The following is a 27,494-nucleotide window of genomic DNA, read 5'->3' as shown; positions in this document are numbered from 1 at the left end:
TAATAGTGCCTAAAAGCATTTTTTGAAAGAAACAGATTGAAAATTATAATCAGAAAGCACCCTCTAAATATCAGAGTTACAATTTATTCAGAGGCAGAAAGAAACAAGTTTTGACTGTATGAGCTTTCGGGCAGAGAACCTTGCTGCTCCCTTTTGACACGTCCGTAGTTACGACCGCTCACAACAGCCTCTGAAAGATTACTCTGGTGCAAATCTGCAACATACCAGATTACCTTAAACTAAGAGTTTTAACAATTTACACAAGCACACAAACTATTCACCCGCCGTAGGAGGGGTGGAAATGGTACAAAACACTAACAATTAAAATATTAACCTTGCGACCGAAGGTGCAACTTGATTTTAACTTCTAAGAGAAAGTCTTACGGTGAAAGGGTGGCAACTTTATATACTAAAATGATCATTTAAAAATGCAACCTTATATAAAATTCTACAAGGTTGGCCAAACAATAGTTAAGATGATCTGCAGTACACAGATACCGCCTCTCAAGATAATAGGCAATAATATCAAAGTTTCCAAAGATCAGAACATATTTCAGGTATTAGGCCGTTACACTCCAAGCGATAAATCCGACAAACATGACAGAGGCAGCTACTAATGTACGGTAGATTGATAGAGAGATTACCGAACAACCCGAACCTCTGGTTGCTCTAACCCGCCCCTACTCCACAAGGGAAAAACGTACCAGCAAATTTATAAACAATCACCTTCCTGCGGGTGGGCAAACTGAGAAGAATGGTGGGACGACCCCAAATCAAAACGTCTGGTGACATCCCCAAGAAAACAAGTAGAATTTAACAAGATTAAATCAAACAGCATATCACCAATGACTTAACTTCTAATAAACTGCGATTTCTCGAGAAGACCTGGCGCAGCACCCCCAAAACGCTCTCCCGAACCGTCCGCTTCAACGGACGCAGGAAGGCGCGCCGCTTCAACGGACGCAGGAAGGCGCCCCGATCGCCCGTCTCACGGCGTCGCAGCTCGCACCGGCCAGACCGATGTCGTGGGTTGACTCCTGTTGCTCTCGTGTCGACCGCGAAGTCACTACCCTTCGCTATACGCCGCGGCCCACTGGACTCACGTGGCGACCTCACATGCTCCGACGCTCAAGACGGAAAAGTCATCTTGTGTCTCAGTGCGCGACCGACCAACCGATCGATCCAACCGCCAATGACCATTGCCTGAGCAAATCGAGCAGACTGGCGGCCTAACGCGCAGACTCAGATGCAGGAACTAAGCCCCGATCAGGCGACCACCTGCTGAGTTCTCTTACTGGCGGAGTGAAAGACTCATTTTCCCGGCTTTAAAGGTTGATCCGAACGACAGACAGACACTAATGCGCACGAGAGACAGACCCAGACTGACCGACTGGAGAGCCCATAGCGCCCCTTAAATGCACGTGAACAGGCAACCTTTCCCCTTTCCCACCAGAGGGAGACACCTAAGCTGCGATTGCCACAGCGGCGCCACCGCCAGAAACGGAGGGCGACTGCTTCACTCTACGCGCTGCGGCGCGCTCTTCAAAACAGCAATTTTTACCACGGCTCAAACCTACTGACAAGTTCTTTGTAAATCTAACTTTATGTTGTAATCATTGAAATTAACACCACGTACTCTGTCAACCTGTGAAGTTTCATTTCATTTCTCGGTCAGTTTTTTTGTCAGGTAATGTAATTATGCAGAATTATTGTAAAAGATGGATTCTCATTTGGTATCATGAGGCAGAAGGCAGACTAGGGCACAGCGTCCCGTCGAAACTCCTCAGCTGATAATTATACACAAATTAAGTTGATGGAGCGAGCGATCATTCGGGTGAGGAAATGAAAGTCGTTGTGTAGAAGAATCTTACGGGATTTAAACGACCCAAAGAGCGAAAATTGCTAAGTACGAATCACGAAGTAAGATAGCAAAATAAGAGGAAACTTCTATGTTCAAATTTACTATGGGCAAACTTTCTGATGGAGCGCTATAGTCCAAATTTCCTAGAACATTGATACCAGCAGCGCGGCGCGATCTCGGGTCGACTTCCAGAACTGAATAGTGAGTGAGTGAGTGTGTGTGTGTGTGTGTGTGTGTGTGTGTGTGTGTGTGTGTGTGAGAGAGAGAGAGAGAGAGAGAGAGAGAGACTGTGTGTGTGTGTGTGTGTGTGTGTGTGTGTGTGTGTGTGTGTGTGTGGGAGGGAGGGAGGGAGGGAGGGAGGGAGGGAGGGAGGGAGGGAGGGAGGGAGGGAGGGAGGGAGGGAGAATGAGAATACACGTGATGCGCGTCTTGGACTACGCTCACCGTTCGTCATACGATGTCATGTGGGCTCTGCCATTACATGGACAGCCGCCCATGCGTTGCCCGATTGCAAGCCGCGCCTTGAGAGCCTGGATGTACCGCCGTGAGAGCAGTTCTCCCTGCAGCTGAAGACGCTTTACGTTTACGATCCATGTTTTGTCTTTAAGCAAATGACGGCTGCGAATTTTTTTTTTAATTCTGTTGCAGAGCCGGTTACACGGGCGCTATCTCTGTAGTGGAACACATTGCCGACTGCTTTCTTTCTGAAAATTTCCCGAGCTTGTATTTATTACGCTAACGGCCTTGCAGCAGTGGTAATACCGGTTCCCGTCGGATCAGGGATTATTATTATTATTATTATTATTGGTTTGTGGGGCACTCAACTGCGCGGTTGTCAGCGCTCGTACAAATTCTCAATCTTTACTCAATCCAATCTTGCCACTTTCAATCAGTGATGATGAAATGATGAGGACAACACCAACACCCAGTCCCCGGGCGGAGAAAATCCCTAACCCGGCCTGGAATCGAACCCAGGACCCCGTGATCCAGAGGCAGCAACGCTAGGCAGTAGACCACGAGTTGCCAACGTCAGATCACCGAAGATAAGCAATGTCTGACTGGGCTAGTACTTGGATGGGTGACCATCCGGTCGACCAAGCGCTGTTGGCAAGCGGGGTGCACTCAGCCCTTGTGAGGCAAACTGAGGAGGTACTTGATTGAGAAGTAGCGGCTCCGCTCTCGTAAACTGACATACGGCCGGGAGAGCGGTGTGCTGACAACATGCCCCTCCGCATCCGTGTATGGTGACGCCTAAGGGCTCAGGATGACACGGCGGCCGGTCGGTACCGTTGGGCCTTCAAGTCCTGTTCGGATAGTGTATGTTTATACTTATTGCAGTCAACAGTCTTATATACACCGGTTATCTGAACTTTCTGAATAGTGTTTCGCAGAAATAACATCTTCTCCCATTTCTCACACAGTATTTCCGTAATACTCGCGTGATGATCGAACCTATCGGCAACAAATCTAGCAGAACGCCTATGAATTGCCTAGATGTTTTTCTTGAACCTCACAATGTGGTATCCCAAATATTCGAGCAGTACTTTGGATTGAATCCCACGAGTGTTCTAAACGCGGTCTCCTTTATAGAAGAGCTACACTTTCCTAGAATTCTCCAAATAAACAGAAATCGGCTATTCGCCTTCCCTACTACCGAACTTACGTGCTCGTTCCTCTTCATATCGCTTTGCAACATCACGCTTAGATACAGTATATAAGCCGGCCGTTGTAGTCGAGCGCTTCTAGGCGCTTCACTCCGAAAGCGCACTGCTGCTACGGTCGCAGGTTCGAATCCTGCCTCGGGCATGGATGTGTGTGATGTCTTTAGGTTAGTTAGGTTTAAGTAGTTCTAAGTTTTACGGGACTGATGACCTCAGAAGTTAAGTCCCATAGTGCTCAGAGCCATCTGAACCATACAGTACCTAATCGATTGGAATGTGCCAAGCAGCACACAACTAATAGTGTATTCGAACATTAGAGGGTTGTTTCTCCTACTTACCTGCATTAACTCATATTTTTCCATGAAGTGTATTCACTGTATCGAATACGGACGCTCTTCAGTTGTGTAATGGAATGACGACGGCGAAAATTTGAGCCGGACCAGTACTCGAACGCGGATTTCCCGCGTGTCGCATGCCGCCGCTTAACCATCGGCATATCCGAGCATGCTCCACGGCCACACCCAAACTTTCATACTTCGTCACCCATTTGTCTACAACCTGCACTCGTACATCTATCGTGTATACTCCCGTACATGTGAGACATATTAATTGAAAGCCGTTTACCCTGTATCGGCGAATAAATGCGATATTGCAGTGGCCGTGATGTTCATAAGCACAATGCACTGTTTCTTCGGACATGCGTGTATTTATACGCTGACACCGAGCAGCCGAACCTCAATTAAAATGTCTCCCCTCTGCAGGAATATACATAATGGATGTAGGGTTGCAGGCTGGACACAAATAATTGATGACGTATGGAAGTTTGGGTCTGGGCGTGGAGTGTCCTTGGATAGCCAAGTCGTAAGGCTACTGCTTGTGATAAGCTGGAAATCCGGGTTCGAGTATCAGTTCGGCGTTCCGTTACACAACTGAGGGTTATTCGTATTCGCGACTGCGAATACATTTCACGTATTTCACAGCGGCTGTTGTCGCCGCAGTGCCAGTTCATTGAGACGTACATGCGTGCTCGAAGGAACATTGGCCCGTACTTTTGAAAAACACAGGCACTGTAGTATCACATTCATTTAGAGCAAGCTGCCATTCATCACACTACTTATATATTCTATCCAAGTCATCTTGCATCCTCCTACAATCGCAGACTTTTGCTCACCCTATCCTTCAAATCATTTACTAATCTATTTCACAAAATGTGTTGGTGAGCTTATTGTACCGATATATGCAGTACAGCATGTGGTTAACTCTAGCGGATTTGCGGCAAGACTCGGCGTCTACAGTGTATAGTAATTAATTCTGTTGTCGATTGTTGTTGTTGTTGTTGTCTTCAGTCCAGAGATTGGTTGATGCAGCTCTCCATGCTACTCTATCCTGAGCAAGCTTCTTCATCTCCCAGTACCTACTGCAACCTACATCCTTCTGAATCTGCTTACTGTATTCATCTCTTGGTCTCCCTCTACGATTTTTTTCCCTCCACGCTGCCCTCCAATACTAAATTGGTGATCCCTTAATGCCTCAGAACATGTTCAATGAACCGATCCCTTCTTCTAGTCAAGTTGTGCCACAAACTCCTCCCCAATTCTATTCAATACCTCCTCATTAGTTATGTTATCCACCCCTCTTATCTTCAGCATTCTTCTGTGGCGCAACATTTCGAAAGCTTCTATTCTCTTCTTGTCCAAACTATTTATTGCCCATGTTTCACTTCCATGCATGGCTACACTCCATACAAATACTTTCAGAAACGACTTCCTGACACTTAAATCTATACTCGATGTTAACAAATTTCTCTTCTTCAGAAACGCTATTCTTGCCATTGCCACTCTACATTTTATATCCTCTCTACTTCGACCATCATCAGTTATTTTGCTCCCCAAATAGCAAAACTCCTTTACTACTTTAAGTGTCTCATTTCCTAATCTAATTCCCTTAGCATCACCTGATCTAATTAGACTACATTCCATTATCCTCGTTTTCCTTTTGTAGATGTTCATCTTATATCCGCCTTTCAAGACATTGTCCATTCCGTTCAGCTGCTCTTCCAAGTCCTTTGCTGTCTCTGACAGAATTACAATGTCATCGGCGAACCTCAAAGTTTTTATTTCTTCTCCATGGATTTTAATACCTACTCCCAATTTTTCTTCTGTTTCCTTTACTCGTTGCTCCATATACAGATTGAATAACATCGGGAAGAGGCTACAACCCTGTCTCACTCCCTTCCCAACCACTGTTTCCCTTTCATGTCCCTGTTGTCGATAGGCCATAAAAATTGAAGCTGCTTGGTAGATACTAACAACAAACCACCGTTACTGCCGCAAGCCACTATCCACAGTCAAGCTACGAACATAAAATATGTAATTTCTGTATGTCCCATCTGAAAATGAGCCTGAAAAGGCTCTAAAATAATTGTATGGAAATAAGGATTTATAAGTGACTGGCCGGCCGCTGTGGCCGTGTGGTTCTAGGCGCTTCAGTCTGGAACCACGTGACCGCTACGGTCGCAGGTTCGAATCCTGCCTCGGGCATGGATGTGTGTGATGTCCTTAGGTTAGTTCGGTTTAAGTACTCCTAAGTTCTAGGGGACTGATGACCATAGATGTTAAGTCCCATAGTGCTCAGAGCCATTTGAACCATTTTTTTATAAGTGACTGGACACACTTATCCGTATTTATTTTCAATATTTTTGTTCAAGCTAGATTTCGATATGCTGGGTATTCCTTCTGAAAGTGAGCAACTACTCTGTATCTTAATGTTACCATCCTGAGGCAGGTGTTTATACCTGCACAAAAAGTTTTAACTTTAAAATTGGAACATGTTTGAAATGCATTAACTATGTATGACAGAGCAGTATTGCACAAGTAAAATCAATATGAGGATGATATTCCACCTAGTTGTGATATAAGCCCCTAGAGTTCTAGTGAATGATGTAGACGGATGTTTGACATATTAAGAAACCCAGGTTTGTTGCTATGAAGGAATTCTTCGAACTTGACGCTGCATCGATTACACTGCATGACAAAAAAATTGAGCACCCAAAAGTGGAGAAGGAAACGCAGTGAAACTTCACAGGTTGAGACTGTATGTGATGTTATTTCAATAATTTCAAAATAGGGTCAAATGCAGAAATAACTTGGTAGCATGAGTCCACTTATCTGTGTGGCGTTGAACACCCCTCTGACCTGGATGCATGCGTTGATTCCGTTGAGAAGGGTGTCCTTGCCTGCGGCAAACTGGCCAGCAATTGTTACACAACAAGAGAAAATGAAGATAAGTAAAAAGTTTTTCTTTTGTGTCTCTTACGCCTCTCGAAGCTTTTGAAACTAATGAAGACACTAAGAAAAATTTAATAGTGATGTGTGGGAGGGTATGATTACAGGCCCCACATTCAAATCTACGGCCATCTGGCGCAGCATCACGCCGATCTCTCCGTGTGGTTCTACAAAGGCAACGTGACGTCACTAGGGCTCGTGCTATGCGACGATTTACGCCTGTAGAAACATTATCTCTACGGTACCGGCTGATCTAGGAAACTCGAATTCTTGTGTGATCTCTGCAAGACCTACAGGTCTTGAAACCATTGTCATTCCACGTTCACAGACGGTTAATCTACTACGTGATGCTAGGTCCACTAAAAAAGTGTCTGTACAGAGGCTGCTATCTCACCACACACTGCATCTAGCCACAACATTCGGGCGTTAAATACGGCAAACCATCAGGTGGGAAGATTATCTCCCGTGACTTCCAGCCACTGAGTTTATTCCAGGAATTGGACAAACACATGAGCAGACTTACCGGTACACTAAATGAGACTTTTTCATGCAGACGAAGATCAAAACGTCTTCTTGGTTACGTCTGGTTAAAATAGCGAGTACATAATTGCTTAGTTCAGGGCTATTACAAATGATTGAAGCGATTTCATAAATTCACTGTAGCTCCATTCATTGACATATGGTCAGGACACACTACAGATACGTAGAAAAACTAATAAAGTTTTGTTCGGCTGAAGCCGCACTTCAGGTATCTGCCGCCAGAGCGCTCGAGAGCACAGTGAGACAAAATGGCGACAGGAGCCGAGAAAGCGTATGTCGTGCTTGAAATGCACTCACATCAGTCAGTCATAACAGTGCGACGACACTTCAGGACGAAGTTCAACAAAGATCCACCAACTGCTAACCCCATTCGGCGACGGTATGCGCAGTTCAAAGCTTCTGGATGCCTCTGTAAGGGGAAATCAACGGGTCGGCCTGCAGTGAGCGAAGAAACGGTTGAACGCATGCGGGCAAGTTTCACGCGTAGCCCGCGGAAGTCGACGAATAAAGCAAGCAGGGAGCTAAACGTACCACAGCCGACGGTTTGGAAAATCTTACGGAAAAGGCTAAAGCAGAAGCCTTACCGTTTACAATTGCTACAAGCCCTGACACCCGATGACAAAATCAAACGCTTTGAATTTTCGGCGCGGTTGCGACAGCTCATGGAAGAGGATGCGTTCAGTGCGAAACTTGTTTTCAGTGATGAAGTGATGGGGTTATGTGAAAGATTCAGTGTTTGAACCTCCTCTACCAAGAAACGTGCCAGAACTGCGAGCTCTCATCAACGATGCTTTCGAACTCATTGATGGGGACATGCTGCGCCGAGTGTGGGAGGATCTTGATTATCGGCTTGATGTCTGCCGAATCACTAAAGGGGCTCATATCGAACATTTGTGAATGCCTAAAAAGAACTTTTTGAGTTTTTGTATGTGTGTGCAAAGCATTGTGAAAATATCTCAAATAATAAAGTTATTGTAGAGCTGTGAAATCGCTTCAATCATTTGTAGTAACCCTGTATGTGTCCCTCGCGTATTTAGGTTCCGGTACATTATGGAACTCTACACAAATGGGGAGCCGGCAGATGTTATTACACTTATTGATTAGTGTACGACAGAGCCGGCCAAACGCTGCACAGTGTGCAGACGTGCGGAAGTGCTGCACATGTGCGCATGTGTGCGACAGCGACATCTGTTATTAGACATGAGTCCTAAATGATCGGCGGCGGCTCCACTTCCCTGTGGTAAAAGCAAGAGAGCAACATATCCAGTCTCGTTTACCTTTGGTGACCGTAACCTTAACAGAGAAGTACTGAGAAATGGCGGGTACTGTGAAAAAGCAATGGACGGGAGATCTATGTTCTCAGTCGTTTAAAAATAACTGGGAACTGCAATTCTTTTTTGTAGCCGTTGGCGAAAACTCAGTGTTTGCTGCGCCGCCGAATAATAGGCCAGCGTAAGTTTTCAATTGAAACACACTACAGTACACTTCACAAAGACGAGTGAAGTTGAAACGTCCCCTTAGAAAAATTATACATGACTGTGCTTATACTGACACACAATATTTTTAGCGCAACGCAATCTGACTTTCAAAAATCCCTACAAAAGAATTGCCCTGACTAACATTAACATATACCTTTCACAAATCACTTACCTCACAAAAATCTTCGTTACTCAAGCTACTGCAATACAGCGAGCGCCACTACTGCCAGCTAAATAAAAGATTCAAACTACTGAAGGCACTAACTACTGATAGGCATAGTTAGCAAATGAAAGATTTTGATAGAGACCAAACAGTGTATTTACCTTAATAGTGTTTAAAAGTCATAATATATATAGCAGTTCATGACATCCAGTCTTACAAATTTCAAAACTCCGCCATTTCTCTCCCCACATCCACCACTGCTGGCGGCTCACCTCCAACTGCGCAACGCTACGCGCTGTTAACAGCCAACTGCCCAACACTACAATGGCAAATTCCAACAATGCCACCCAGCCACAGACTGCACACAGCACAGCCAGTGATTTTCATACAGAGCGCTACGTGGCGTTACCATTAAAAAAAACTAAACGGCCTACTTACATAGTGTACTCAACAGTGAAGACCGGCAAGCAAAATTAAATGTCCTTAAGGAAATGGATGAGATACAGCAACTCGATTTTACTGTAGGCCAAAGTAACTGATACTTCTTGAACTCTTAGTTTCTTGTGTTACATTTATGTCTATTTTACTGTGCGCTGTTCAATGTAATGTTTTCAATTTTCCAGAAAGACAACCACGCTAAATTTTCAATGCGTGCAAGTTTTAAATTTGCATTAAGAATTGCACAATCTGGGAAACCCTTTTCCCGAAGGGGAGTTTGTGAAAGGGTGTCTGATTGATGCTGCAGAACTTGTGTGTCCCACGAACGTTAGCAGGTTTCAAGATATCAGTCTATCCAAACAAACAGTGACAAGACGTATCAGTGCTATGGCCGGCGATGTGCACAGCCAGCTAATAAATAAGGCTAAATGTTGCTTTCGCTGTTGCGCTCGATGAAGCAACAGATCTTACAAATACAGCCCAGGTTGTGATATACATACGAGGTGTCGATAACGCACTTTGTGTAACAGAGGACGTTTTGGACTTAGTACCGTTGAAAGGGACCACTACAGGTGCGGACTTACTCCAAGCTGTGGAGCAAGCGATTGATGGTGTCGGTATGGACTGGAATCGGTGAGTCTCAGTGACCACAGATGGAGCACCATCAATGCAAGGCCATCAGAGAGGACTCATAGCACGGATGCTCAAAAAGCTAGGGCGCACAGACGAGACGGTGTACGGAATTCACTGCATTCTGCATCGAGAGGCGCTTTGTGTAAAATCAATAACGTTAGCAAACGTCACGCAAATTGTTGTGCGTACTGTAAACTATCTGAAGACTCATGGGCTTTCGCATCGCCGGTTTCGGCGGTTCTTGGAGGAATTAGGAGCGGATTACGGCGACATACCTTACCATACCGAAGTATGCTGGCTCAGTCGAGGTAAAATGCTGAAAATATTTTTTGATTTACGTTTGGTCATAGTAACATTCTTACATGAGAAGGCAAAAAGTGAAACTATGTTGGAAGACCCTTGTTGGATATCAGACCTTGCATTTCTCGTGGACATTACGTCTCACATGAACAGCCTGAACGTCAGTTTGCAAGGTGAAAATAATTTAATTACTGACATGTTGGAAAAAGTAATTGCCTTTGAAAGGAAGCTTGCGCTTTGGGAGAGCCAGCTATTGACAGAGAACACTGCACATTTCCAGACTCTTGGACTGGTCCATGAAAGTGCTAGATTTCAAGAATACGTATCAAAAATTGTAAAAATTAAGGAACAATTTCGAGCACGATTTGCAGATGTTACGAGTTTGTCCCCTGTCATTCGCCTCTTTGCTCGACCGTTCTCGTGGTCAGTTGAAGATGCTCCGGATGATCTACAGACGGAACTGATCGACCTACAATGCTGACTGAAGGACAAGTTATTTGCAGTGCGAAGTACACAAGAATTCTACGAAAATAACACACGGCCCCACCGAGCTGCCATCGTGGAGGAGTACCTTGAAACAGAAAATAGCAGGCAAATGGAATGGCCTGCCTGTTCTCCAGACCTAAACCCCATCGAGCACACCTGGGCTGCTCTCGGTCGACGTATCGCTACACATCTTCAAACCCCGAGGACACTTCAGGAGCTCCGACAGGCACTGGTGCAAGAATGGGAAGCTATACCCCAGCAGCTGCTCGACCACCTGATACAGAGTATGCAAACCCGTTGTGCTGCCTTTTTGTAAGTGTGCATGGTGATCACGTGCCATATTGATATAGGGGTACATGCGCAGGAAACAGTGGCGTTTTGTAGCACATGTTTCGGGACGGTTTTCTCAACCTATCACCAATACCGTGGACTTACAGATCTGTGTCGTGTGTGTTCCCTATGTGCTTTCGCTATTAGCGCCAGTTTTGTGTAGTGCCACGTTGTGTGGCACCACTTTCTGCAACTATCCTTAATTTATGAGCATGAGTGTAGCTGAAACAAGTAATGTTGACCGCATGGATGTCTAGCGAGAGTTAACATAGCCACGTTCTGTATCAATATCGTGTGAGCTATGTGCAGGTGTTGTCACTACTCTCCCTGGACAGGAACACTTTTGTTATGGTTTATCCATTAGTGTTCCGCATGTTTATTTTACTGCTGCTGTGTTTTTCACTGATGAGGCGTCGTTTCGACGTTGGGGGGCTACAAAACTGTACACAGTAAATACTTCAGGGCTACGTCAACACATTTCGGATTCAATGCGGTGACTGCTTCTTGTATGAATCAACACTAACTGGGGGCGCTTTGAAAATTTAATGTAGAAAGAAAAGTTTCATGTGCTACGCCCGGAGTTTCTGTTCCTCTATGTTTCATACGAATGATGTACTATGAAGAGTTGCTGGAAACAAAGCCTGTCCTCCAGAGAACATATTCGTGCCTTATATGTGTAATGATTTTGCAGGTATTGACCAAAAATGAGTGTGCTTGAAGATGTATGCTGATGGTAGCCAACCCTACAGATTGAGATGTTGTATTTAACCACGAACTGCACCTATGCAGTGTCCTCGGTACGCTGCAGGAGTCAGTGGTAGTCAGAACAGTATTATCTGCAGTTATGAGTGCGTTATGTCGGAGCTACGCCATTATTAATCATTATTATTAATTAAAATTAAAACTTTGAGGTTCGCCGATGACATTGTAATTCTGTCAGACAGTAAAGGACCTGGAAGAGCAGCTGAACGGAATGCACAGTGTCTTGAAAGGAGGATACAAGATGAACATCAAGAAAAGCAAAACGAGGTTAATGGAATGTAGTCGAATTCAGTCGGGTGATTCCGAGGGAATTAGATTAGGAAATGAGACACTTAAAGTAGTAAAGGAGTTTTGCTATTTGGGGAGCAAAATAACTGATGATCGTCGAAGTAGAGAGGATATAAAATGTAGACTGGCAATGGCAAGGAAAGCGTTTCTGAAGAAGAGAAATTTGTTAACATCGAGTACAGATTTGTGTCAGCAAGTCGTTTCTGAACGTATTTGTATGCAGTGTAACCAGGTATGGAAGTGAAACTCGGATGATCAATAGTTTGGACAAGAAGAGAAGAAACGCTTTCGAAATGTGGTGCTACAGAAGAATGCTGAAGGTTAGGTGGGTAGATCGTATAACTAATGAGGAGGTATTGAATAGGATTGGGGAGAAGAAAAGTTTGTGGCACAACTTGACTAGAAGAAGGGATCGGTTGGTAGGACGTGTTCTGAGGCATCAAGGGATCACCAACTTAGTATTGGAGGGCAGCGTGGAGGGTAAAAATCGTAGAGGGAGACCAAGAGATGAATACACTAAACAGATTCAGAAGGATGTAGGTTGCGGTAGGTACTGGGAGATGAAAAAGCTTGCACAGGATAGAGTAGCATGGAGAGCTGCATCAAACCAGTCTCAGGACTGAAGACCACAACAACAACAATGTCGGAGCTCAGCGCAAACATGCACAGACCACTGGTAGACGCTTCTGTAATCAAGGGAGAGTAAGTGTTTGTTCGCTGGTCATCAAGTCTCGGTTCGACGAGGGTCTAACCGCTGAAGACAAATCTACTCCAGGCAATGGCCGAAGACACGTCTGGAGACCCCCGGACAGCTGTGGGAGACCAAGCTGACTTGTCCGCCATACGACTTGACAACCAGTAGTTAAGGTTTTTGGTATCATTTCTTTTTATACCAGGATGTCTTTTATTGTCACCCGCGGCACTCCTAGAGCACAGCAGTACATCGAGAATATTCTGCGCCCCGTTTTGTTACCCTTTATGGCAAGCCATTATGGATTTACATTTCAGCAAGATAATGCTCGCCCGCACACGGCAGACACTGCCCATCAATCAGTTCGGTATTTCGACGACCTAACGTGCCAGTTGGACAGAATATGGCACGATACCCCTCAGGAGGACATTCAACCATCCTACCACTCAGTGCCAACCCGAATAACTGCTTGCATAAGGGCCAGGGGTGGACCAACGCTTTATTGACATGCCCAATTTGTACAGCGCTTTCTCTTGAATAAATCGTCCAATTTCTCTGAAACTGTAATCATCTGTTTGTCTGCACATGTACGTCAGATCCACAGATTTACGTCCTATTCAGGTAATTCCTTCGTGGACACCTTTTATTTTCTTTTTTTATCTTACTGTGTATGTAAAATGCCTAGTTATATTTAAAAATTGGGTCTTATCGTGCTAATCTTGTCAGAATGAATAAATAAGTAAGTTTCTTTTAATTTACGTCTATGGTCACAAACGTTTTGTTAACAGATTACCAGTTTCGGTCTATAATGACCATCATCAGATCTGTAGCAACAATGTCAAAAAACATAAATACACTCGCAGATTGTCTACAGCTTAAAAACAATAAATAGACCATAATGAAAAACACTACTGACAAGTCTATGCATTAGTGCGCCTTGAGTATGAAGAGGCACACTTGTTTTATGAAAACAAAATCCTAATGTACTGCAGCCGTAGTGGCATCGTCAAATGTTAAATGCAAAATCAGCGCCAGCATCGTCAAATATATATAAATAACATCATATGCACGACGAGTCATGTTGTCAGTAGCACTACTGTTCAAAACAAGCTGCCATACAGTAGCCACAAGATGGTTCTGTTGTGAGTTCACCAGATGTCGTTAATCTCGGCATACATTAGTTTTCAATAATTAACTGAACAGCGTAAAATAAAGGAGGATAGAATAGTTGAAGTTGCATCGTTTTCGTACATTTTACGCATAACTCCAGTATTTTCTTGTTCCTTCTCTGTTCATTTCATAGACTGCATTAACTAGATGATGTGGATCACCCACTGTTACGGAATTTTATCATTCTTTTCTTGCAACGGAGTACCGCAGGGTACGTGATGCCCTCTGCCGGTCACGTTCCACCAACCACTTCCCGCCTGTGCGGAATTCTAGCGTTAGCGCTAACAGACGGCGCTGATTATGTGCAGCACTATGTTTTTTTTTTTTCATTGTGGCTTCTTTAGCGGTTTGTTTTATGGTTTTTAATATTATCCTGTGCACTATCCAAGGTGTTCATAACTTATGTCGTTACCTGCAATATTGGAACTACTGTCTCTTAACTCTTCCTCTTTCTAACAATCTGACTTTTGTCGTGTTATGTTTCATCGCGTTTTATTACTGTAATGCGTTTTATACGTTATAAGCTCATTACAGACTTCAACTATTGTGTCCTCCGTGATCTTACGCTGTCCAATTAATTATTTAAAACTAGTTTGTGCCGACATTAGCGACATCTGGTGAACTCACAACACAAACATCTTGTGGCTACTGTACGGCAGCTTGTTTTGAACATTAGCGCTAATGACAACATAACTCGTGCATATGATGTTATTTATATATATTTGATGATGGTTCAAAAAATGGCTCTGAGCACTATGGGACTCAACTTCTGAGGTTATTAGTCCCCTAGAACTTAGAACGAGTTAAACCTAGCTAACCTAAGGACATCACACACATCCATGCCCGAGGCAGGATTCGAACCTGCGACCGTAGCGGCCTCGCGGTTCCAGACTGCAGCGCCTATAACCGCACGGCCACTTCGGCCGGCTATATTTGATGATGGTAGTGCTGATTTTGCATTTAACATTTGACGATACCACTATGGCTGCATTACATTAGGATTTTGTTTTTATCAAACAGGTGTGCCTCTTCATACTTAAGGCGCACAAATGCATATATTTGTCGGTAGTATTTTTCATTATGCTCTATTCATTGTTTTTAAGCTGTACACAATCTGCGAGTGTGTTTGTTTCTTTCCGATTTTTTTGCTGCAGATCTGGTGATGGTCTTTATACACCGAAACCGGTAATCTGTTAACGAAAAGTTTGTGACCATACACGTAAATTAAAGGAAACTTATTGTATATATGGGTCACTGTTTTATTGGCGACAATGTCGCACCTTGTGGAATAAATAAATTAATTCTAACACCTCCACGGCGGATACCTGTAGCTGTGGGCCAAGGGAGCAACACGAAGAATATATATACCGGATGATCAAAAAGTCAGTATAATTTTGAAAACTGAATAAATCACGGAATAATGTAGATAGTGAGGTACAAATTGACAAACATGCTTGGAATGACAGGGGGTTTTATTAGGACCAAAAAAATACAAAAGTTCAAAATATGTTCTACAGATGGCGCTTCATCTGGTCAGAATAGCAATAATTAGCATAACAAAGTAACAGAAAGCAAAGATGATGTTCTTTACAGGAAATGCTCAATATGTCCGCCATCATTCCTCAACAATAGCTGTAGTCGAGGAATAATGTTGTGAACAGCACTGTAAAGCATGTCCGGAGCTATGGTGAGGCATTAGCGTCGGATGTTGTCTTTCGGCATCCCTAGAGATGGCGGTCGATCACGATACACTTGCGACTTCAGGTAAACCCAAAGCCAATAATCGCACGGACTGAGGTCTGGGGACCTGGGAGGCGAAGCATGACGAAAGTGGCGGCTGAGCACACGATCATCACCAAACGACGCGCGCAAGAGATCTTTCACGCGTCTAGCAATACGTTGTTCTTTTTTTTTTGTTGTTGTTGTTGTAATAAAACCCCATGTCATTCCAAGCATGTGTGTCAGTTTTTACTTCTCTATCTACATTATTCCGTGGTTTATTAAGTTTTCAAATTTATACTGACTTTTTGACCACCAGGTGTATTGTGTGTGTGTGTGTGTGTGTGTGTGTGTGTGTGTGTGTGTGTGTGTGTGTGCGCGCGCGCGCGCGTGCGTGCGTGCGCGCGCTTTCACACTTGACATCTCCTCTTGGAGAACGGTGTGGCGAGTTCTGTTTGGTGTGAAGTATTGAAAAACTGTTCAAATGGCTCTGAGCACTATGGGACTTAACATCTGAGGTTATCAGTGCCCTAGAACTTAGAACTACTTAAACCTAACTAACCTAAGGATATCACACACATCCATGCCCGAGGCAGGATTCGAACCTGCGACCGTAGTGGTCGCGCGGCTCCAGACTGTAGCGCCTAGAACCGCTCGGCCACCACGGCCGGCTGTGAAGTATTCCATACGGTCACAATGCAGCTATTTGTTTCACTAACTGACACTTAGTTCGCTAGGTGAGACTGCAGAACTGTACCCAATACCTTCCGGAAATCACACTGGGCGCTGCTATGTATAGCCCTATGGCTCGCGTGTATGAGTCATCAACTTGCTGGTGAGGCGTCAGATTGAGTGAAGGTAATGAGATACTCCTACCGGTGACGAGAACCACACGTTGTGCGATCGGTCGCAAAGTGGTACGTGAAGTGAGGTGGGGAGCGGACACAGAGGAGAGGACATAGAGCCGCAGTTGTGTGGCTGATCCAGCAGGTGGCGGCCGCAAGGCCAGCCTGTGGTGCAGCGTAGTTCGCGCCTCGGCCGCACGCCGCCTCTGGCGCTGGTGTTCTAAGCCGAGGCGTCAGCGATGGCCCTTCCAAATTATCAACAGTGGTGACACTGTACGACAGACCGAAAGGCGGCCGCAGCGGGGATTAAAATAGTCACACTACTGAGCACAGCCACGTCGAGTGCAAAGCGCGGTAGACGTCTGGGAAGAACGCCCTTTCCATCCTAAGACTGCCCATGGTCTCAGTTACTGGCCATTCGAAAAGCCCTCAGACTACACGGTCAGCCTGGTTTCGTTTCCTAGTTCGCCGCTTACGATCCTTCTCATACTTTAGGTCCACTGTATATCTTATTAATAAAAACGTTTTACTAGGTCAAGGTAATTCTTACATGGCACTAACTGTGGTTTACATAGCACTCCGTCTTCAGGCCGCGAGTGGCCTACCGGGACCATCCGACCGCCGTGTCATCCTCATGGAGGCTGCGGATAGGAGGGGCGTGGGGACAGCACACTGCTCTCCCGGTCGTTATGATGGTATTCTTGACCAAAGCCGCTGCAATTCGGTCGAGTAGATCCTCAGTTGGCATCACGAGGCTGCGTGCACCCCGAAAAATGGCAACAGAGCATGGCGGCCCGGATGGTCACCCATCCAAGTGCCGACCACGCCCGACAGCGCTTAACTTCGGTGATCTCACGGGAACCGGTGTATCCACTGCGGCAAGGCCGTTGCCCAGCTGTGGTTTATATGCATAAAAAATTACAAAACAGTTAAAGAATAGTTTGTTCTTCGACTCAGTTTGTTCATTCAACAAAAAAAAATATGTTCTCTATGGCAATGGATATAAATTTCAAGATCTTCTATTATGTCCATTTTACCTCCTTTATCCACGAAGTGCAAAATTTTTTAATTCTCCTCTATACCTATGACCGTATGTTTCATAATCTTTAAATGTTCTTTGAATGTCGAGTATTTAATAGTACGCAGGGCAGTATGTTCCCTATATCTTACTCTAAAAGTTCTACCAGTTTGGCCTATGTATATGGATTCACAATCAGCACAAGTTATTTTGTAAACGCCAGATTTTTGAAACGGACAGAACTGTTCCACTGAATGTGTCAGCAACTTTGACAACGTGTTGTTATTCTTGAATCCTACATTAACTAAACGAAAAATATGTGCTTCATCACTTGACAGAGGGCCAATGTAACTCATACCGGTAAAAATGTTTTCTCTCTTCCTATACCGCTCTAAAGAAATCTCGTGTATTAAATCAGACCGCCGGCCGAGTTGACCGAGTGGTTCTAGGCGCTACAGTCTGGAACCGCGGAACCGCTACGGTCGCAGGTTCGAATCCTGCCTCGGGCATGGACGTGTGTGATGTACTTAGGTTAGTTAGGTTTAAGTAGTTCTAAGTTCTAGGGGACTGATGACCTCAGAAGTTAAGTCCCATAGTGCTCAGAGCCATTTGAACCATTTTTAAATCAGACCTCTTCTTGACAATCTTTTAATAAATTGATCGATTAATTCTGGTGTCTAACCCATTATTGACCGCTATATCGTTTAAAACATGTTTTTCTCGTTCTCTTTCATCAATTTCTAACGGAATCTTTATAAGTCTACTAACTGAACTGTAAAAGAAAGTAGTTTAATACCTGTCATAATGAGCAGAATGACATGGGATAATCGCATCTGTAGCTGTTGGCTTCCTATAGATCGCAAACTACAATGTAGGATTCAAGAATAACAACACGTTGCCAAAGTTGCTGACACATTCAGTGGAACAGTTCTGTCCGTTTCAAAAATCTGGCGTATACAAAATAACCTGTGCTGATTGTGAATCCATATACATAGCCAAACTGGTAGAACTTATAGAGAAAGATATAGGGAACATACTGCCCTGCATTCTTTTAAACACGCGACATTCAAAGAACATTTAAAGACAATCAAAGAACATTTAAAGACAATGAAAGAATATTTAAAGACAATGAAACATACGGTCATAGGTATAGAGGACAATTTAAAAACTTTACACTTCGTGGATAAAGGAGGTACAATCGATATGATATAAATTTCAAGATCTTCTATTTCATTCCCACAAAGAACCTTATTTTTTGTTGAACGAACAAACTGAGTCGAAGAACAAACTATTCTTTGACTGTTTTCGTAATTTTTTATGCAAATAAACCACAGTTAGTGCCATGTATGTTAGAATTGTAAATGTTGGTCTTCCTTAACTGTCGCTTTCATCTCTTCTCGCAGATACACCTAACGTCCAAAAAATTCCAGGCTGATTTTATTTCTGGTGTATAAGCAGTAGCAGCGCAATAACTACGGTGGCTGCTTGAACTAACAACTGTGAACGATAGATGTGCATCGACCACTCAGTTTTAAGCAGGCAGTGTTAAGTAGCTGATGTGCAGCCTTGGTGTACCAATTTGTTGTATCACAAATCGCAATGGAACATCATCTCTAAATCAAGTAATCATAACATTCTGCAGAATGTTTTGAAGAAGATAAGAGTGTTAGCATAATTTTTCCCGCACTCCTTGACTCCTGAACGATAAGAATGTCACCTAGACGCCTGTCGCGTATTGCTTTAAAGGCAAAAAATGGACATGTTTTCCGGAAAAAATCATAAGGGGCGAGGAGACTTGGTGCTATGAACATGAACCTACCACAAAATGAAGAAATTCACATGAACGGTCAACGCTTTCACGACATACATCTACATCTACAGGGTTACTCTGTAATTCACACTTAAGTGCCTGGCAGAGGGTGCATGGAACCATTTTCATACTACTTCTCTACCATTCCACTCTTGAATGGTGCGTGGGAAAAATGGAACAGCTAAATCTCTCCGTTCGAGCTCTGATTTCTCTTATTTTATTATGATTATCATTTCTCCCTACGTAGGTGGGTGTCAACAAAATATTTACGCATTCGGAAAAGAAAGTTAGTGATTGAAATTTCGTAAATAGATCTCGCCGCAAAGAAAACCACTTTGTTTCAGTGACGGCCACACCAACTCGTGTATCATATCAGTGACACTCTCACACCTATTGCGCGATAACACGAAACGAGCTGCCCTTCTTTGCACCTTTTCGATGTCCTCCGTCAATCCTACCTGGTAAGGATCCCACACCGGGCAGCAATATTCCAGCAGAGGACGGACAAGAGTAATGTAGACTGTCTCTTTAGTGGGTTTGTCGCATCTTCAAAGTGTTCTGCCAACAAAGCGCAGTCTTTGTTTCGCCTTCCCCACAATATCATCCATGTGATCTTTCCAATTTCAGTTGCTCATGATTGTAATTCCTAGATATTTAGTCAAATTGACAGCCCTTAGATTTGTCCGATTTATCGTATACCCAAAATTTATCGGATTTTTTAGTACCCATGTGGATGACCTCGCAGTTATCTTTGTGTAGTGCTAGTTACCACTTTTCGCACCGTGCAGAAATTATCCCTAGACCATTTTGTAATTGGAATTGATCTTCTGATTTTACTAGACGGTAAATTTCAGCGTCATCTGCGAACAATCTAAGGGGGCTGCTCAGATTATCACCTAGATCTTTTATGTAAATCAAGAACAGCAGAGGGCCCCCACACACTGCATGTAGGGTCGGCAGGAGGAAGAGAAGGGTGGTGGATGATGGACGGTGGGGGCGGGGGGGGGGGGGGGGTGAGAGGTAGCAGGTGGACGTTGGCTCTGCAGACAGGCAAGACTGACTTGTGCCAAATCCATCCTTCGAACCGACCCTAGATGGCGGATTTCACTCCGGCGAAACACGTCTTTGCTACAAAACACCCCTTTCGTTTCCGGAATTTCTCGCCGAGACAGAGAGCCCCGCTTCAGTTTCCCACTGTAAAAGCGCGCCTTGTCTGTCGGATCTGTCGTGCTCAGCCCCAGGGACTCTCTAAGTCAGCCGACAGCGCAGAGCGAACACGACTGCCGTATGCGACCTCTGGGATTGCAGCCTAAATATAGGCGCCGTAATGACGCACGTGAATGTTGCATCGGCCGCGATAGAGCCTTCTTGTGTAAGCTGCCCCGGTATCGACGCGCAATCAGGAATGCGGCGCTCGCAGCGTAAATCATCCAGCTCGCAAACGGAGCCGCGCCGCCGGTTTAATGCCGGTGGGCCACGCACAGCAGGCAGCCGCTGTGATGGCGAACTCAGAGTTCCGCGGCCGCATGTGGACTGTGTAACACCTCGGTTCAGTTTACAGTGATAAAAGCTATAGAAAGAACAATTTAAAATTAAGAATAGAACTTTTAGAGGGGAAAATAGTGTAGAATCAGAGTTCGGTAATTGCAGATCGAAATTATAGTATATCAGCAAGTAGTTTAACGTCTAAGAACAGCAAAGCCACGGAAGCTCCGTCATGCAGAAGGCAGTGACGTTAAACTCTTGTGATGAAAAACCTATAAAAAGGCCTGAGCGTCATTATTGCCGCCTATTTTTCCTTGATTGTTTCGTTAAAGGGCGGAGAACCCGTGTCAGTCAGCGAGACAATAATTAGATTGGAATTTATCGTGTTAAGATTCACGATAAACTGTTAGAATATTACGGAGATTAAAAGTGATGTAGTGTACGATCTCGGACTGTTGGTAGCAACGGAGTATTAAGGGGATTTTAAGACTTTGGTGCTAGATTGGAACTTTACGGACATATAGACGACAGAAACTCAGATTATCTGCGGATACGAGTGAATTCAGAGGTACCGGTATTCAGATATTAACCTGTGGACTTCTGAAAGTGTAGTGTGCCGTTAGTTGCGAATCTGGCCGTAGAGCGCTAACATATCTGCATTTGCGGACTATTCAGATTCCTCCAGGCTAGGAACCTTTTAAATAGACCATCATCCTTCACCATCTTAATCCTTGAATATAGAGTGAAAGTGAAATACAAGAGTGTTTTACTTATTTCATTTACCTAGTACTAATCAGTGAATGTTTTACGGAGCCGAAGTTATTCAGCAGTAAGTCAGCACCATCTAGCGGAAAGCGTAGGCATTAACTAACGCGCTAACTGAAGTGAACGTTTACGTGTTTTACGGACTGCTTAATATGAACGTTTGTGAATCTTTGACGACCGCGCTCCCTCCGAAAGGTGGCGCAGGCTGTCTTAATCATAAAAGGGAAGAGTTTTAGCCGGGCAAATTACTAAATAAAAGCGATATTTACAAGATTCGCAGTAATAGGAAAACACAAGGCCCGCACCTCATCGGAGAGCCGTCGCTGTCACGTCGGGAAGTAAAGCCGGAAAACCTACCGACGATACGTATCTACGAGCAGACGTCGACGTGGAGTTCCTAAAAAGGGAACCACAAGAGAGTTGGGGATATTTCAACTGGTGTAGGTTCACACTGGTTTTAAAAACAAATACTGACAAGTATGTTTGTCTGTTTTAGTGACGTACCGTTATACACAGTGACTCAGCTGCCCCCGCCGATTCTTTTTATGCAACCCGCACAATGTCCTTATCAGGAAAAGCGACAGCCACGTAATCGATGTAAGTTCCCTTTCAGAGCTTTGGGTTACTATTAGCAAATGAAATCATACTATTGGACCAAGATATACCTTACTTAGCCATACTTGTACAAGTGTCTCCACTCTTTCTTCCTGTAATAAGAGGGGTAACCATACAGGTTTTGGATGTCACTGTAAGTTTATTCCATTTATAGCGCTTTATCTTCTGTAAATTGTTCAGACACTTTGCCTTATAAAGTTTGTTTTACCATAGGAAACAATGATATCAGCAGAAGATATCAAAATTTGAAGCATGCCATCCAAAACCTGTATGGTTACACCGCTAATTGTATAAAGAAACATTGGAGACAGTTACATAAGTATGGCAAAAGTAAGGTACATCTTGGTCAAAAATACCGTGTTACTCACGGCCAATCCTCACTTGTAGTTTTTACAGTATGATTCCGTTTGGTAACAGTCGCTCAAAGGTCTGTGAGAATTTATGTAGAATACATATCTGTCGCCTGTCTGGATATCGTTCCTGATACAGGCATAGTGCAGGTTGCATAAAACGAATCGGTAGGGGCAGCCGAGTCACACTGTATACTATCTGTATGAAGAAGTCTGATCTCTGACCGTAGAACTACGGTGTGCCAGCAGATTAGACTCGTCTGCATCATCTTCTATGTCGTAGTTAGGCAAAGTTTCGATCGAGCTGTACGTCGTAAGTATTATTTACTGAGTACGTGATAGTGGGTGGTGGCGAACAGCACGAGTTACATGCTGACAGTTTCAGTATTACAAGTCATTGTTCTTTTAAGTGCCTAGTTGTAGTTATACCTGTGATTTGAAAAAGTGTAAAATACACTAAAAGCAAGACTGGACAAGTGAAACATGTTTTTCGACGGTTAAACTCAACCATTTGGAGTAATAAGATCACAAACAAAACGAAAAAGATTATACGGAGCTCCCCAGTTACCTTGACCACCCCAAATAACTTTTCGTCTGGAATCAAAATGAAAAATGTATTCAGAAAACGTTATGTAGCCACCAGAGGAACACTAATCAGCATTATTTCCTTTCTTGTAACTATGTTCACTACGAAAATATGAACTGCAGTACGACGGACGTCCAGGAAATAATGCCTGCAGTGCACGCCATGTACCAAATGACCGGTGTGCATTTTCCTTCCGTTTCCATTTCTTTACTGCCAACTCCAGTAACAGGACGAGTTACGTTACCCCTAGTATTTAAAGTGTGTGTTAGTACATGAGACTCAGTCAGTTTTGTTTTGCGTTTTAAATCACCGCATGTTTACGTGAATGGTATACTGTGATATGTTTTTGAACAGATCTTTGGGACAAGAAGAAGATAACCGAACGAAAAGCATAGGGCGTATTTACAAAATACGTACAGCTTTTGATAGGCAGGCACGCTGGTTAATGGCCACCAGGTAGTTGAACATTTTTGCTTGACGCATTTTGCTTTATTTTGCTTCTTCACGAAAAGTTATTTGGTGTGGTCAATGTAGAAAATGAGAGGACTCCTAGTGTGGGTCATAACAAGCGCATTTCACATAGCAACGCACGCCTGTATACCTTAGTGTATAGGGAACCGACAACCTCGTAATTTGGTCCCTTCTCTCTCTTTAAGCCAACCAACCAACCTCAGTGTACGGCGCTACGCGTCATTGAACATCGTCCCCCGCCCCTAAGAGGGTAGGCACACAACATGCCATCCGAGCCTTCATGGTAGCAGGTCTGCAGGGCAACGTTACCAATGTATTCGTGGCATCAAGGTAACACGAGTAGTCGAGGTGGAGTTTTATAAACTTTACTTGAAAACAGTTACAAAAAGTGCTCGAAATTACGCCCTGCTGCTTGAATGTGCGTCGTGCAAAGACATTGGAGCGACTGTCGCACTGTCGGCAAAGTGGAAACTGCATCGGAGCCTGCCATAATGTGCGCCATCAGCTCTTCATAAGTATCAATGGAACATTCATAGACAACAGATTTCAGGTAACCCTAGAAGAAAAAAAAAATCAGTGGGCGTCAAATCGCGGGAAAGTGCAGGCCATACGACCGACCTACGGCGCTCTAACCAGTTCTCACCAAAGATTTCATCCAAATGCATTCGCACGGCATAAGCGAAATGCGCAGATGCACAATCGGGTTGGTACCGCATTCGCTATCGAACGTTGAGTGGAATATGTTCCAACAACTCTGACATAGTATCTTGTATCTGCGTTCAGTCGCTGGGAGAACAGGTATGGACCGACCGTGTTATTGCCTACCAACAACGAAGCGACCTCGGTCACCACGAACGAAGACGGTGTGCGGATTTTCCGGGGCCCACATGCGTTGACTGTGGCTGCTGAACATACCCTCTCATGTAAAGGATGCCTTTTCCGTAAAAAGTATACAGTTCGGGAAAGGCCGGTTGAATGGCCCCACCTTTGCAAAAACCATTGGCAGATTTCAATTCGAGTTCGAAAATCGTCTGAGGCGAGGGTGTAAACCTTCTGAAGATGTAGGGCTGCAGGTCATCTTGTAACCTCCCCCTCACTTATCGACCTTAATGACAGTGAAAAATTAAGCCGCGTGTACCTAACGGAAATTTGGGAAAAGCAATCGTCACCGAAGTTAATCTGTCGGTAAAGAGGGAGGAAAGGGTTACATCTAAATGAAAGGAAAAATGCAAATGAAACTGGTGGAAATTAATTTTGAAAAGGGGTAAAGTTAATGAAGAAAGTAAATGTGCGGTCGTCACGTTAACAAGTAATTGGCGTTAATTAGATATTTGAGATTTGGGGAAAATTTCGGTCGCCAGTCCTATGGACAACTACTACAATAACTGAAAAAGAAAGGTTATTCCACATATAATTAGCACTAAAAGCGTGGCAATTGAAGGTTGACACGTGTTGTGTGAAAACTGAAAGTTTGTCAGAAGTAATAAATTTCGCTACACTCTTACTTAATTTAGCAAAAGAATTAATAAAGCCGGAAATTTAGCGACTGAAATTAATAGTGACCTTTGTTTCTGAAGCACTACGAAATTCAATACAATAAGGTTAGTCCTGGGCTACCTCAACAATCATTTCAAAAGCTACTTGAATCTACGCAATTTAGAAATAACAGCTTTAATTTTGAACTTGAATTTAATGATTCTGAACAATTAACAATAGTAAAATTTCGTACGTACCAAGCTGATCTGTAGTCACAGGTAAGCTAAAATATGGTAACAAAACTCGCACTCATAATTTGTGCTTATGTGGAGGAGGAGGAGAGTAGTGTTTAACGTCCCGTCGACAACGAGGTCATTAGAGACGGAGCGCAAGCTCGGGTGAGGGAAGGATGGGGAAGGAAATCGGCCGTGCCCTTTCAAAGGAACCATCCCGGCATTTGCCTGAAGCGATTTAGGGAAATCACGGAAAACCTAAATCAGGATGGCCGGAGACGGGATTGAACCGTCGTCCTCCCGAATGCGAGTCCAGTGTGCTAACCACTGCGCCACCTCGCTCGGTGTGCTTATGTAATCTAAATATTGTAGCCAGCTATGAATACTTTAACTGAACTTTGAAATTAAATAGGTGAAATGGAATCATATTACTTTAATGCTGGCGTTTGAATTTCAACGACACTCGGGTTCATTCCGGAAAAGGAAGGGACCCTGCTTGGTAATGCAATTGGGACAATGACCAACAAATTTTCATGCTAAGTTGCTGTAATTATAGTTACGAAAATGGAACAGTTTGAAAAGCTGTGGTCTGTCATACAGTTCTAAAACTTTACGTGCTTCCAGTCTTCCTTGTTGGTCGATTGAAGGTTTGAAGTCGTCTATCGAGGAGGTGGCGACAGTCACTCATTGTCGGCCGTCGCTGTTGCAAAGCTGGATGTTGGCGCGCCTTCTTCTCGACAAGGTCACCAGGCGAAACGGGCTCTTTATGTGCCCAGCTAATGCTTCCCATCAGCGACACCATGTCAGAAACTATCATAGCGAGTCGAGCGCAATTACATGCTGCCAAACCCCGAAAGCGCAGCAACTCGCGGGAGCGTCACACAACACACCTGCTCAACCGCACTACTCCCGCCAGACTCTCTCTGCTCTGCCCGCGCTCCACGCGGCAGAGTTAACACTACCAAATATCCTAAACACTTTGGTTCTCCACACGACCTATCGATGTAATCGTTCGATAGCATAGTTTTCCCTAGGCCAGACCCAGCGTAAAAATACAAATAATATTTACAAAACAAACCAATTATACCTCGACATAAATGCACAAATATATATATATACACAAATAGTAAAACAATTACAATACATAAAGACACAGAAACGTCATATCTTCAGGTAACAAAATAAGGAAAAAAAATTATAGTACAACAGATGGAAATAGGAGGATATGCATTTCCGGTGTTACAATCTTCGTGCCAAACACGCCAGGAGGGCGTCCGTCAGGCCTTCGCATCTGTAACAGAAAATGAGTACACGGGGGTCCGAAGTAGCCTTTACGTGCCGGTGTGTCATTCCGAATACGTGTCAGTGGAAAACGTACCTAAATTAGTGAACCTGTTTCTCGTAGGGACCTGTGGATGGCGTAAACGTGCGTGGATCTGGCCTCGATGATTCGGAAACCGCCTAACGTATAAACGTTCGGTAGCTTGAGCATTTCCATCCGTCGCCCCGTAAGAACAGTGCATGCCTGCCCTTTCCTCCCAAGAATAGCGCTCCATTTCCTGTTCGCTCCACACAGTAACAGACAACAGAGTGTCACTGTTTGATGACAAGCTGACACAGTGTGCACAGTGCTGCCCTCTACGCAACACCTATCAAACAGGCATTTGTACAGCCTAAAACAGCGTGTTTACATCCCAGTAAGAGGCGAAAAACCCTTAGTGTTGTCCTGCCTCGAATATACGCAACTATGTCGGCTACAGCGTTTGCAGTTAAAGGTCATAAAACTTGAACCCGACGTCTCTTTTATCTTGCTGCCACAAATGCATTGAAATCGTTGCCCTGCAGACGTGCTACCATGATGACTTGGATGGCATGTTGCGTGCCTACCCTCTTGCCGAAGCGCGACGCTGTCCAAAAACGCCTAGCGACGTACGCTAAGGGATACGGACGTGGGTTGGTATATGAAATGTGGTTGTTATGACCCACTCTACGAGTCATCTCATTTTCTACATTCATTCAGACACACCTTATATTCA

At 44.1% G+C, this 27,494-nt stretch overlaps 1 protein-coding gene and 1 pseudogene across 1 annotated transcript in view; one reads left to right on the top strand and one right to left on the bottom strand.

Annotated features, from left to right (window-relative positions):
* The window catches only part of LOC126177105 (proton channel OtopLc), a 760,838-nt gene that overhangs the window by 317,370 nt on the left and 415,974 nt on the right, over nt 1-27,494 (top strand). The window lies entirely within an intron of this gene.
* LOC126177449 (5S ribosomal RNA) lies at nt 17,424-17,541 on the bottom strand (annotated as a pseudogene).

This window comes from Schistocerca cancellata, chromosome 3 (assembly GCF_023864275.1).
Source record: "Schistocerca cancellata isolate TAMUIC-IGC-003103 chromosome 3, iqSchCanc2.1, whole genome shotgun sequence".
Classification (NCBI taxonomy): domain Eukaryota; kingdom Metazoa; phylum Arthropoda; class Insecta; order Orthoptera; family Acrididae; genus Schistocerca; species Schistocerca cancellata.
Note: the sequence above shows the minus strand (reverse complement) of the source record. Positions and strands in the feature narration are given on the sequence as shown.